We start from the raw sequence: 11,066 nt of genomic DNA, 5'->3' as shown, positions 1-11,066 counted from the left end.
GTTTATATTACTATTCCTTGCATTCAATGCCATTTTAATTCATTTATTTTTAGTAATCCTTTCAGCTGCTCTCTTTAGGGGTCGCCACAGTGGATCATTTTCCTCCATCTCACCCTATCCCTGTCCTCCTCTGTCACACCAACTCCCTGCATGTTCTCCTTTATTACATCCATGAAGCTCCTCTGAGGGTTCTCTCTTCTCCTGCTGGGCAGCTCCATATCCACTATAGCTCCTCTACACATGTCCAAACCAGACCAACCTCAGCCTTGTCTCTAATTTTACCTCCAAACCACTCAACCTGAGCTGTCCTCATTTCTGATCCTGTCCATCCTGCTCACTCCCAGTGAAAATCTGAGCATCTCAGCCTCCTGTCTTTTTGTCAGTGCCACCGTTTCCAAACCATCCATCACAGCAGGTCTCACTACCACCTTATAAACATTCCTTTTCACTCTTGCTGCTCTCCGTCTGTCATAAATCACCCCTCACACTCATCTCCACTCACTCCTCCCTGCCTGCACTCTCTTCTTCACCTCTCGTGTACTGTCTGTTGCTTTGGATTATTGACCCCAGGTATTTAAACTCATCTACCTTCACTCTCTCTACTCCTTTGCATGTTCACATGTCTCCCTTTCATTTGCACACACGTATTCTGTTCTGCTTCTACTGACTTTCATTCCTCTTGTCACCTGAGCATACCTCCACCTCTTCAGGCTCTCTTCCACCTGCTCCCTATTCTCACTATAGACCACAATGTCATTTGTGAACATCATAGTCCACAGAGACTCCTGCCTGACATAATTTGTGAACCTGTCCATCACCACTGCAAACAGGACAGCACTCAGAACAGCCTTAATCTAATTCCACCCCATACCTTGAACCCATGTGTAACTCTCACCACACACCATTGTCTTGCTGTCCTGCACCACCCTCTCTGCCACCCCTGCCTTCCTCATGCAGTACCACAGTTCCTCTCCTGGCACCCTATCATGTGCTTTCTCTAGATCCACAAAGTGCAGCTCCTTCTGACCTTCTCTATACTTTAACACTCTCAAAGCAAACACTGTATCTGTAGAGCTCTTTCTCAGTATGAAGGCATACTGCTGCTTGCTGATCATCACCTCTCTTCAAAAACTAATTCCCATATCTTCATGGAATTGCTCATTAGCTTTATCTCTCTGTAGTTACTACAGCTCGGCACATCACCTTTGTTCCTGAAAATCGGTACCAGTCCACTTTGTCTCCACTCCTCAGGCATCCGCTCTCATTCTCCAAGATAGTGTTAAACAATCTGGTTATGTTTTAGTTGAAGCACTGACGGTTGTTCACCAAGAATCTAAAGCCTACTGCTCCACTGTATACGGCTCTATGTGACCACTGAAAACTAATCAACCCTCAGGTCCTACAAGCAGATGGAAGCTTAAAGGAAGAATCAAAGCATTAATTGAGGAGAGTTTGTTTCTTCTCTACACATTGTTTTTCTAAACCCTTGATAGGTATAGGAGAAAGAGAGGAAGTGAAGAAAACTGCTGCATCTACAGTAAATCCCCAGCAGAGGGCCCTCTTGATCCAGCAGTCTTCACAGCTGGGACTGACCACAGCAGCTTCTAGTGCACTGCCTTGCTTCAGGGCATGTCGGTAGTAAGTGCTGTGACATTTTGTGGAGCTCAAACAAATCACTGATTTGTTATCTTGATACAAACTGATCATGTTTCAATTAAAACTGCACTGACTTGGCCAGTTTGTTTAGTCTTACTGACCTGATTTTCTTGGACTATGGACCGCTTGCGAAAGAAAAATAATAAAATAAATAATTTAGCAACATTGTTCCTACCTCAAAGCAGTTAACCTAAGTGCTGCTTTCAGCTCACTACAGACTAAAGTGCTGCTGGGAGCACTGGTTAATTAAAATACCCCTTAGCACCTCTTTTTTCCCCACCATACAAATAGTACAGTAAAGGGAGTGTACATGGCTTTAAAAAGGTCAAAAGAAACAGCTGGGCTGCTTGGTGTGATCTGAAATTTATTAAAGAACATTATCCATCAACTGTTTGGTAAATTATATATCAAAATCATGAAATGGCATGCAAAATATTTCCAAATACACATAGGGATAGGCCCATTGTGATGTGTGAAACACAGGTTGTATATAAAAGGTGAACAGCTCCCAGTGCAGTGGATTAAATCTGCATCCTCGCTAATGGCCAGCAGGGGGCGATTCCTCCTGTGGGTGTTAGTAAGTAGGAAGAAGAAACAACTTCCTACTTTTATTCTGAAGGGATTGTCACAGCAGGCAGATCTGCACATTTGATTTGGCTTGTTATACAAATGTGGAAACAACTACACTTCACAACCACTATAAACACACACACACACACACACACACACACAACTAGTTGTACTACTACAATAATAAGAAGAAGAATACAGGAAAACAAGATATTTCAAAATCAACAATTCAAAACAGTATTGTATTATAAAATGTTACTGCATAAGGTATGAAAGACTTCCTGTGTGTCCTTTTGGCGTTACATTCATACTAACTCCAGCTGGACAAGCCGTCAGTCTGCCGAGTTAAAGAACCACACACACACACACACACACACAAAACTCAATTCATGAGTTAGCAATGAAATGTGTCCTCCTCACCACACGAGGACACAAATGTAGAACAACCTCATGTGATTTGTGGATTCTTTGTAATAGTAAGCACAGCACTTCCTGTGTTTTTTCCCTTCCTGAAACAGCGCGCACGCACACACACACACACACACACACACACACACACACACACACACACACACACACACACACACACACACACACACACACACCTGTGTACAGCTGAAAACCCCCCACCCTTCCTCCTGCTGACTAGGAAATGCCCAACATGTACAACAGGGTGAAGCTCTGACACCACCAACTGCTTTCGTTAGATGCACACATAGAAAACCCTCATGAAAACAATACCATACATGCAGATTTAATATGACTTAATGAAGCACTCCAAACATTTACCCAAAAAGATACCTGCTAATGAAATGACTACAGAAATTAAAGTCCAAACAAGTGCAGTTATAAATAAACTCTTGAGTGTAGATGAACAGTAGGAAGGGAGGACATCAGTCCAAGTCTAATTTTTCTACCTTGGGGAAAATCCCCGTGACCTTTCCTCTTTATGGCTCAAACATTTGTTGTTCCCAGTACTGGGACCATAATAACTACAATACAAGCAGTAGCAGAGACAGGCATGTGTTCTGATTTTTTTTTTTTTTTTTTTTGCTTGGTCGTTCTTTTTTGGTGGCAATAGTGGAAAGTTTTCACTTTATTCTCTCGTGAAGTTGCTAAACAATGGCTGGTTTCCTGTGTGTACGAGCTAAGATTAGCATGTTAGCATATTTGCAGAGACTGGTAACCCTGTAAGAGTCTGACTCGCTCAGTGCCTGGTGGTGTCTGACACAGACAGGAGGAGAGGGTATGATACTTATCTTTGCTCCTTGTCTGCACAAAAAAAAAGTTCCAAACACAGGCGATTATTATTATTTTCCTCTGCATTTTTTGAGTAAACATACTTTATTTTCACCTCTATGGGTCCCTTCAAACATGCAGTACTGGACAATGAACACAAACTTGTAAAAGCAGTTAAAATACTGAAGTACTGGCTACTTTTACATTGTTTGCCCTCTAAAAACCTTTATTTTTAATCTAATCTGAAAACCACTGTTAACTGTTAAAGTCATGCCCACACTACCACTATAACCTGTGATGGAGGAAACAAGCACTACTACTTTTTTTTGTGTGTGTGTGTCACAGGCTCAACAAAACCAATCTGATACCGCACAGCATGTCTGACACTTCCCTCCACACCATGCAGGATTTCAGTGTATGAATCAAGACGCCTGCCTGTCCTGATACTGTCAATATTTTTCACGCATTTATCATGACATGACAGGAAGATATCTCTTTATCTTTTCTCTTTATCTTGCAATGGCCAAGTCCCACCTCTGGCTTTACCTGTGTTTGTCATGCCAACACTGCTTTCCTCATCAGATATCCTAAATGTGAGATTTTTACATTATTTTATTTAAGGATCAAGCCTTCTGCAGGCCTGTTTGTGACGTTTCACAGAACAATGTAGTGACTAGAAGCAAGGGTTAAACATAACCAATGGTCTGACTGCGCACACACGCACACATAGACACACACAGACACACACACACGTCAATTGACTCGCTGCTGACCTGATTGGGGCATTGACAGCATTAACCAAACAAACTGGCTGAAATGGACCCTGACTAATGAGCAGTTGCTCTTTTTTTAATGCAAAAAGAAAAGAACAGAAGTCCTTCCACCGCCTGTAGGTCAGATTTACACAACAACAACAACAACACTACATAAATTAGAAGGCAGTTAAAACAACAGCTGTCTGCACTGTCGTGTGAGAAAGATTTTGCAGGTTTCTATGCAACACTGTAAAAAAGTCCACCCTAACTGTTCTCACAGAGGTTTAAGCAGCAGCCAGGAGCTGCTGATCAGACCCACTTTGATTAAGTGGTCATCAGAAAAGTGTGAACATCTCTATAAAAGCAAAGATTTTGTCAGTTTGCTGGTCTGGAGCATTCGGGTGTGTGTTAACACAAAGCTAAATCTTCCTAGCAAGTTCAACCCAAGGTCAGACTGTACAATGTTCAGAGAAACTGCAAAAAAAAAAAACCCAAGAGCTACATCTCAGACTCTGCAGGCCTCAGTCAGCATGTTAGTTAATGACAGTTCAATTAGAAAAAGAGTAAATGAGTACGGGCTGGGAGAAAGCCTCTTCTCTCTAATAGAGAACGTGGCAGGACAGCTCAGGTTTGCAAAGTTCAGCATCTGAACAAACAACGTCCTGTCCTTTGGACAGAGGAGACGTTTGGTCATAATGCACAGTGATAAGTTTGGAGAGAAACCAACAACATATCAGCACAAACACTTCATACCAACTGTCAGCACAGTGGTGGAGGGGTCATGACTCAGGCCTGTTTTGCAGCCACAGGACCTGGGTACCTCGCTGTCATTGAGATGATCATGAACTCCTCTGTTTGACAGCTCAAGCTTGGCCCAAATTGGGGCATGCAACAGGAAATTAATCCCAAACACAGCAAATCTACAACAGAACGGCTGAAAGAAAAATAAAAATAAAAATCAAGATGCTGCAATGGTCCCACTGTGGGACAGCAAAAAGTCTGATCTATTGGCTCAGGCAGCCCGATGGGGTAAAATATCACAACATAATATACATAAATGACCCCACCTGGTCAGCTGCAGGTTAGCATGTACGTGTTGTTGCATCAGTTCTGCCATTACTCAGCAAATTATGACATGAGGGGTGCTCAAATGGATCTAAATTAAAGGAGATGTGGTTGTACAAAGAGTGAACGCAAGCAAGCAAGAAAGCAAGAAAGAAAGACATGATTTCTGTAGAGCAAAAAAGTTTGGTCGAAGTTCAACAAGGCTGCTCTCAGTTATGACATCATTGTAAATAACTGCCCGTGTGTGTGTGTGTGTGTGTGTGTGTGTGTGTGTAACTGGTTCATCTGCTGAGAGAGAGAGTGTTATCCAGCCAAGGATCTTTGGAGAGGAGTTGCTGACTGCTCAACAGCTGGCTAAATAGGATCTTAACCCACTTAAGACGTGGAGCAAAACCCTGAGTGTGAATGTGTGGATATGTGTGTGTGCGCGTTTTCTATGTGCAGACTGATGACTCAGCAGGGTGTGTGTGCATGATCTAACAAGCTTGTGGTGAGTTACTCCCTCTGTTCTCTGACTAGTTCAACTCTTCAGATGGAGAGCTTCTCAGACCTTGCTGAATGTGTTACTGTGTTGTTTCTCAGAGGAAGGCATCATTGAGCACACAGAAAACAAGCAGATGACCGAGAACATCTCCTCCACAGAGCTTTCACTAAGAGCCGCTCAGCAGTGTTCAACGCAGGGTTTCACACACGGATTTTTATTGGGCCGGCTGCCCGGGTATATTAACACTGTCCCAGGGTACGTTTGGTGACTCATTTTAGTGTTTTTTCCCATCTGCAATAGATTAACTAGTGCTTCGTCATATTTTGAAAGCTCAGTAGCTACTACCCTCTCTGGAGCACACATGTACAAAATATAACCATCTCAATCTGGCCCCCGACCTTAAAGGAAAACTTAATAAAAAAAATTTTTTTTTTAAAAAGCTGCACAAAGACACGTTCCCACACTTCCCTAAACACATTAGTAAATAACACTAAACCTACTGTGAGACAATAAATAACTGCACAAACATCAGCTGTTCCTCATCCCGTGGACAGACTCAAACTCCACCTCTTGGACTGCAGGTTTTCCTGGTAGTTTTGGTTCTGCTCTGCAGTCTTGACAAACTTAGCATTGTGACACTTGAAGCAGTTCTCCGCTGGCAGAGCAGAAGTCCAGCCATGAGATGGCAGTCACTGATCACTGATCAGTGAAAAATATGAAATTGTAAGGGGCCAGCCAGCTGGTTAGCAGTGACTGATCTTTCAAAATAGTGTGGGGGATGATCCTCTAGTAAAAATCAAACACGTCATTGTCTAAAGTGGAAGAAAAATCACAAAATATACCTGGAGCCCATTCAAATAGTTATTCCAAACTTAAAAAAAAAAAAAACTGTAGGTAAAGCCGGACTGAAATGCCTCCAAACCGGTGCACTGCTGCTGTTGTGTAGTGCTGTAAACACCATAGCACCAGTTGGTTCACTGATATCCGATCCAGCTCTCTGAGTCAGGATGAGATCGATGAATCCCTGTTTATGATCATCCAACCATTTTCATCACAAACATTAGCTCAAACAAGTATCGTCTCATTTATTTTTAAGCCCAACACAACAGCTGAGGCGAATGTTTCTTAGCTCTGCAGTTTAATATAAGATCGTGCGATCTTGTGGCTAAACTTCCAGCACAATGACTGAGCTGCTCTGTAATAGTTTAAATGAACACCTCTAACCCCATCAGGAGCGTTTTCCAAGGCCAGCCAGTAGAAACCCACAAAATGAGCACATGCATAAAGGTTCCCTGTCATTAATGGCTAAATCTGACGAATCTCCCCAGCTGCACGCTGTTAAACACAGGGTGGAGTTCAACACACACACACACACACACACACACACACACACACACACACACACACACACACACACACACACACACACAAAGCTTTTAAAGTTACTCAACAGGCCTCTCCAACCGAATAGACAGCACACCTCAGAATAAGCTTGATGACAGACAGACAAGGGTGAAGGCCTGTGATGCATTCAGCTGTTGAAGAAATAAATATGACCAATAAAACTGATTCAAATACACAAAAATATCCGAGGGGAAGAACCGTTATTCTCGTGTCTAAGCTCAGTGGTTTCAGCTGGAGCAGACAGAAATTCAGATTTAAAATCGACTGCTGTGCCATTTAATGCGTTTATGTTAGCTCCTGATTTCCTGAAAGAAATCAATACAGTTCAAATAAATAAAAAAGAAGAAAAAAAAGAACAGTTAACCTGTGTGTGTGTGTGTGTGTGTGTGTCATCTTCTCCAATGCTGCATTCACACCAAATGCAAAGCAAAGTTTTACAAAGGCTTGATGTAATGAGGCAAACTGAGACAACTTCACTCCCTCTTCTCAAAGTTGAGAAAGGTTTAACTTACGACCTGCACAGCTGTTATTTCACCCATCATCACCTGATTGGCACCGACTGATCACCACAAGTCACTTCCTGCGTGGACACCTCTTTACTGTGACAAGGTTCCAGCTATCAGTTTCACTCCCTCCTTCTCCAGCTGGCTGTTCCAAAAGCGAGCCAATCCCCCACAGACTAAAATGCTCAGCTGTGCAGGAGAAACTGACTTGATTACAGACGACACTGATCTGTAGTGAGAGCAGGAAGCAGGTGGAGGTATGCACCGGAGAGAAGAGGAATGAAAGTCAGTAGAAGCAAAACAGAATACGTGTGTATGAATGAGAGGGAGACAGGTGGAAAAGTGAACATGCAAGGACCTAGATGAGTTTAAATACCTGGGGTCAACCACCCAAAGCAATGGACAGTACATGAGAGGTGAAGAAGAGAGTGCAGGCAGAGTGGAGACAAGTGTGAGGGGTGATTTGTGCAGAAGGAGAGCAACAAGAGTGAAAGGGAAGGTTTATAAGACGGTAGTGAGACCTGCTGTGATGTATGGTTTGGAAACGGTGGCACTGACAAAAAGGAGGCTGAGCTGGAAGCAGCAGAGCTGAGATTTAAGATGTTCACTGAGAGCGAGCAGGATGGACAAGAATAGAAACGAGTACATCAGAGGAACAGCTCAGTTTAAGCAGTCTGGAGACAAAGTTAGAGAAACAAAGCTGAAACGGTTTGGACATGTGCAGAGGAGGGATAGTGGATATACTGGACAAAAAGATGCTGAAGATGGAGCTGCCCAGCCGGAGGAGAAGAGGAATACCACAGAGAAGATTCATGGATGTTGTAAAGGAGGACAAACAGAGGGTTGGTGTGACAGGAGGGACAGCGAGAGATGGAGTCAAATGATCCACTGTGGAGACTCCTAAAGGGAGCAGCCGAAAGAAAAACAAACAGTTAAACTTGAGGCTTTAATTGCACATCAATACCATGATTCTCTCACATGAACTAATCCAGAGAAAGACTCTACAAGCAGGCCTTGAGAATATTAGATAAAAAGCCAAATTTATATCATCGTAAAATTTAAACTAAATATTGTCTCTTTCTGTGGTTGCCATATCCATCTTTTAGATACAGTCAACTGCACAAAGCTGCTCTGTCATGATACAGCAGCACATCACTGACTTCAACACAATGTCACTCATTCATCAGCCTCAGTTTAACTTTTCCGTGGTCATCAGCGGTTTTGCCCGTCTGCGATTACGCGTGCCGTAAAGCAAGTGTGCACGCCAGCATAACTGCCATTTAGCAAGGCAGGAAATCCCTCACTGACTGTTAAAAATCATAAATAAAGAGAGAGAGAGAAGAAAAAAACAAAATCTCTGTGGGGTTCGTGTGTGATGCACCAACACTCTGAGGACATTTAAACGCGTGCAAATCTCCACTGAAGACTATATTATTATGATGGTGTAACTTCCTGTAAATCTGAGACTAATATGACCTGACAGCAATGTAGAAAAACATGCAATCCAACACAGAGAGGCTTTTAGAGATTAACTGTGATGGAGACGTTCCTCTGTAACAATGACACAGACCCTGAGGGAACGTTTTCGAGTGTCAGCGCAGAAAGCGACAGCCCAGTCACAGAAACCTCTCAGGTTTCCGTCAGCATACAGCAGGCAGCGCAGCACCAGGCTCTTTTCTTTAGACGCTGCATTTTTTTTTTTTTTTTAAACGACAGTTTAAAATGAAAGAGCTGGAAAGCTCACTGGTGACATCTTTAAAATGTACACAGAAAACAGCAGGTCTGACATCAGCGCTCTTCACCCTCAAGTGTACCATAAGAAAGTACTGACTAGCAAGGGCAGCTAGTCACGCAACAGAAATACTACTGGATAAACTAACTCTTTGCCTTCTCCCAAACTTTTCCCACAAAATTGAAAGCAGGGACCTGTCCAGAATCTCTTGGTAAATAAATATTAAGATTTCCCTTCACTGGAACTAAGAGGCCAACCCCAGAATAAGCCCATAGCTTTATCCTATACCTCCTGCATCAAACTTTACAGCTGGCACAGTGCAGTCAGGCCGGTAACCTTCTCCTGACATTTGCCAAACCCAGACTCTGGTGGCGTGCCTTACACCACTCTACCTTACACTTGGCATTGTGCTTAGAGATTTAAGGCTTACGTGCAGCGTCTCCGCCATGGAAGCCCATGCCATGAAGGTGCAGTTTCTGTACTGATGTTAACAGCCGTCTTACATTAAAAATCAAGCTTACATTAAATCGGCTCAACCAAAAAGCCATCCAGCGCTGGACACATTTAGCTTGACAAAGCTACGTCCTAATTGAGAGCAAGCTAATGGCTTAACCAACCTCCTCGTATCTACCAAAAAATTCATTAATTAACTGATAAAAACTTGCCTGCCTGGTGACTATATTGATTTTTTTTTTCTTCTTCACATTCTGCAACTTGTGGTGTCTAAATGGTTGTCCAGAGCTTGAGGGGTTTTGCACACTCGGGACCGCTTTTGGTCTCAAAGCGATTGCACAGGTCGCCAAATAGGAAGAAACCTTTCTGCAAACAGTTGCAGTCCGACTTGGATCGTCTGCATTCACTCTCAAAGAGAAGGCTTGCAAATAATTGCTGTCTAATTTATAAATGCAGACAGATTGCCAGCATGTTGCCATCAGCCTGAATGAATCTTTGTCAATGAACACAACTTGAGGGGACTCGACTCAACTGGCTGCCAGCTGGTTGAGTTCTGGTTATATTCCTACAGAACAGGAAGTTTGCTGAGTGCAAATATAAGAGTTAAATGTGAATTTCAGTTAAATGTGAAATTCTGTCTATATAGACAGTAACAGATATGTGACTTTCAATGATTTATCATAGTTAATTGCTGTACTTGTGCTGAGAAACAAACTGCATGTCAACTTGGTCCCATTCAATCACAGATTGACAGCAGACTGTCTTATGGCCACATTTATGGCAGGTTTTAGTGACAGTGTTTATATGCTTGACAATCTGAATGTGCAGCACAGACAACTGAAGTGAGATATTTTATTAGATAAAACATATTGACAAAGTTTAACTCTGAGTACATTATTTGCAGTGGAAATACTTTGATTTATCACCTTTTTAAGATATTGCAATACTCAGCATATCAAAAAATGTTTAAAAAAACAATATCATCTTATTGTGTATGAAGTATTGTGATAATATCGTATCGAGAGGTGTCTGGTGATTCCCACCTCTATTATTAGAACAGCTCGATTATGTGCGTTTGGTTTCACTGGTTTCTTTGCTCAAATAATAAAATAATCAATGTGATTTTGTGATACATTTTGACAGCATTGCTTGCCTGACCTTTTAACCCCTGGGAGGAAAATACTTTAAAATCTCCCAAAGTCTCT

The sequence above is a fragment of the Archocentrus centrarchus genome, chromosome 18 (genome assembly GCF_007364275.1).
Source record: "Archocentrus centrarchus isolate MPI-CPG fArcCen1 chromosome 18, fArcCen1, whole genome shotgun sequence".
NCBI lineage: Eukaryota > Metazoa > Chordata > Actinopteri > Cichliformes > Cichlidae > Archocentrus > Archocentrus centrarchus.
Note: the sequence above shows the minus strand (reverse complement) of the source record.